Genomic DNA, 4,350 nt, shown 5'->3' with positions numbered 1-4,350 from the left:
GCCAAAGATTGACAGACCCATAAAATAAAGATGGTGCTCATGGGACACAACAGCACAGAGACAAGGACAAGAAGGCAGAGACCAATCATACTACCAGCAAGTTATTTTGTAGATATCAACAAACTGATCCTAAAGTTTATATGGAAAGGTAAAATACTCAGAGTAGTCAACACAATATTGAGGAAAAACAAAGTCAGAAGATTGTCACTACCCAACTTACATATGTACTATAAAGTTACAATGATTAAGACAGAGTATTATTGGCGAAGGAACAGACAAATAGATAAATGGAACAGAGTAGAGAGATCAGAAATTGAACCAGCAAAGACAATCAACTCATCTTTAGAAAAGGAGTGAAGACAATTCAATGGACAAAGGAAAGGCTTTTCAACAAATGGTGCTAGAACAACTTGACATCTACATACAAAAATACGAATATAGGTATAGATCTTATGCCTTTCACAAAAACTATCTCAAAATGAATTATAGACCTAAATGTTACAAGTGAAATTATACAACTGTACAAAGTAACATAGGATAAAATCTAGGTGACCTTGGGTTCGGTGATGAGTTATTAGATAGAGCAAAAAAAGTATGATCCATAAAAGAAAAGATTGTAAGTTGGATTTCATTATAACTAAAAATTATGCTGTGTGAAAGACATTGTTAAGACAATGAAAAGACAAGCCAGAGACTGGTAGAAAATATTTGCAAAACACGTATCTGATAAGGTACTTGCATCCAAAATATACAAAGACCACTTAAAACTCAACAATAAGAAACCTAAAACCCAATTACAAAATGGGCAAAAGAACTAAAGAGATACCATAGTAAAGAAGATACACAGATAGAAAATAAGCATATGAAAAGATCCTCAACATCATATGTCATTAAAGACTTTCAAATTAAAACAGCAATTAGATACCACTACATACTTATTAGAATACAATATTAGAATCCATAACACTGACATCACCAAACGCTGGCAAGGATGTGGAGCAACAGGAACCCTCATTAATCTCTGATTTTCTGGTGGGAATGCAAATTGGTTCAGCCACTTTGGAAAACAGTCTGGCAGTTTCTTACAAAGATAAACATAGAATTAGCATATAATTCAGCAATCACACTCCTAGGTATTGACCCAAATGAGCTGAAAACTTACGTACATACAAAATTCTGAACACAAATGTTTATGGCAACTTTATTCATAATGGTTAAATCTTGGAAGCAACCAAGATAGTCTTCAATAGGTAAATAGACAAATTGTGTGGTACATTCATACAGTGGGATATTATTCAACAATAAAAAGAAGTAAGCTATCAGCTACAAATTTACATGAAGGAAACTTACATGCATATTGCTAAGTGAAAGAAGCCGGTTTGAAAATAACTACCTATTGTATAATTCCAAGTATATGACATTCTGGAAAAGGCAAAACTATACCTCTTGCTGTCGAGTTGATTCTGGCTCATAGCGATCCTATAGGATGGAGTAGAACTGCCCCATATTGTCTCCAAGGAGTGGCTGGTGGATTCAAACTGCCAACTTTTTGTTTAGCAATCGAGCTCTTAACCACTGCACCACCAGGGCTCCTGGCAAAACTATAGAGACAATAAAAGCATCCATGGTTTCCAGGTGCTCAGGGGGATGGAAGGATAGTTAGGTGAAACACAGGACAATTTAAAGATAGTGAAACTATTATGTATGATACTGTAATGGTGAATACATGACATTATGCATTTGTCAAAACTCAAAGAACTGTACAACACAAAGAGTGAAACCTAATATCAAGTATGGACTTTATTTAATAATAATGTGTCTATATTGATACATCAGTTATAACAAATGCACCACATTACTGCAAAATATTAATAATAGGAGAAACTGTGTGCAGATGAGAGGGGGATATATGGAAACTATATTTTCTCCACAATTTTTTTGCAAACCAAAAGCCCTGGTGGCATAGTGGTTAAGAGTTCAGCTGCTTACCAAAAGGTTGACAGTTCGAATCCACCAGTCGCTCCTTGGAAACCCTATGGGGCAGTTCTACTCTGTCCCTACAGGCTCTCTATGAGTCAGAATCAACTTTACGGCATCAGGTTTGAAAACTGATCTAAAAACTAACATGTTTTTTCTTCTTTTTAAAAAAAGCAAGATGCAACTATATGCTGGCTAAAAGAAACCTACATTAACTATAAAGATATACATAGGTTAAAAATAAAATGATGGAGAAAGATACACCATTCAAACATTAACCCCAAAAAAGTTGCAGTAGTTATATTAACATAAGAAAAAATAGACTTCAGAAAAACGAATAATATCAAGGTTAAAGACAGACAATGATAAAAACAAAATAAAATATTAAAGGTTTATGCACCTAAAAAAAGAGCTCAAAACATACAAGAGTGACAGAAGCAAGACGGCAGAGTAGGTAGCTCCATATTTTTACATCCCCATAGGAACACTGAAAACAAGCAAAAATTGTCAGAATCAACTTTGTCAGAATTCTGGAAAACAGTGAAATATTTATAGCAATCATGCAAACACTGAATTAAGAAAAAAATAACCTTCAAAATGACAGGAAAACTTTGTAGCTTTTCAATTGTTTATGCTGCACACCCGCCCCTAGTCAGCAGCCAGTTTGAATACAGCATCTCACATTCCCAGTGTGGGACCCTGTTCTCTGGTTCGGGAGGGAACGGAACAGACTTTATTTGAAAATTATTGAATTTGTCTGTTCTAACCTCTCAGGTGGCTACCTGAAGAACTGATGAAAGGTGCTTGTTTCTGTTTTGCCTATCTTAGAACTCCTTCAGGGTGCAAAAGTTTCAAGAATTGCTCAAAAACACTGTCAGACAATCTATCAACCCATAGTTGCCTGGTGCAAAGTTGTGCGGTTAAAAAATACAATAGACTGCTAAAGGCCTGTGAAAAGCTAGGGAGAATTTCTTTGGGAAATTAAGGCATTCTAAAACACTTGTGTATATGGGGGAATTTAGAAAGCCACACCATACCAGCAAGATGAATGCTCAGAAAACATCTGAGAAAACCCTAAGCTTTCAACTATGTCTGATCTCTAGGCTCTGTATAAGCCTAGCTAAGTATTGAAGGAGGGCTCCAGAATAGAGCCAGTCTGTAAAGACTGGGAGAGCTATCTGTTTTGTTTTGTTTGTTTTAGCTCCTGGTGTTCAAGGAAATCTCTGTTGAAACACTAACTGCTCACAAGCTAAAGGAATATACACCTCATTGACAACACACAACAAAAAACAAAGACTGCAAAAATAGTTTGGAAAACTCACTAAATTAATGGTCTACTATAACCTTCATCAATAAAAAGAAAGAAAAAAAAACAAACAACAACAACAAACCCTGGAGAAGAAGGAGACTCTGATCTCCAGAGTTACCACATTATAATACTCAAATGTAAAATTTCAAAAAAAATTACAAGGAATACCAAAAAAAAAAAAAGGAAGAGATGGCCCATTCAAAGGACCAAAATAAAGTGACAGAAATCATCTCTGAGGAATTCCAGGCACTGGACTTACTAGACAAAGAATTTAAAACAACAGTCTTAAATATGCTCAAAGAACTAAAGGAAAACAGACAAAGAACTAAAAGAAATCAGCAAAATGATGTATGAAAAAAATGAGAATATCAATAAAAGATAGAAATTATAAAAAGAAACCAGGCAGAAATATTGGAGCTGAATACAATAACTGAAATTAAAAATTTGCTAGAGGGGTTTATCAGCAGATATGAGCAGTCAGGAGAAAGAACCAGTGCACATGGAGATAGCACAATAGAAATTATATAGTCTGAGGAAGAGAAAGAAAAAAGGAATGAAAACAGTGACTGGAGCTTAAGAGATCTTTGGGAAATAACCAAGTGGACCAAAGTATACTGTTTGGGAGCCCCACAATGAGAAGATAGACAGAAAGAAGCAGAAAGAATGTTTGAACAAATAATGGCCAAAACCATTCCAATTTAGACGAAAGACAAGAATCTACACATCCAAGAAGCTGAAAGATCTCCAGGTAGGATAAACTCAGAGAGATCCATATTAACACACATTATAATCAAACTCTCAAAAACTAAAAATAAAGAAACTTGAAAGCAACAAGAGAGAAGAAAATTGCACATACAAGGAATACTCAATAGGATAAAGTATTGATTTTACCTCAGAAACCTAGGAGGCCAGAAGGCAGTTGGATGATATATTTAAAATGCTGAAAGAAAGAAATTTCAACCAAGAATTCTTATTTTTTTTATTTTTTAAAATTTTTCCCATACAAAAATTTATACATACATTGTTATGTGGCTCTAATTGCTCTCCCCATACTGTGACAGCAC

This window comes from Trichechus manatus, unplaced genomic scaffold, assembly GCF_000243295.1.
Source record: "Trichechus manatus latirostris isolate Lorelei unplaced genomic scaffold, TriManLat1.0 scaffold00224, whole genome shotgun sequence".
Taxonomy (NCBI): domain Eukaryota; kingdom Metazoa; phylum Chordata; class Mammalia; order Sirenia; family Trichechidae; genus Trichechus; species Trichechus manatus.
The sequence above is the reverse complement of the archived record's forward strand: the minus strand, read 5'-3'. Positions refer to the sequence as shown.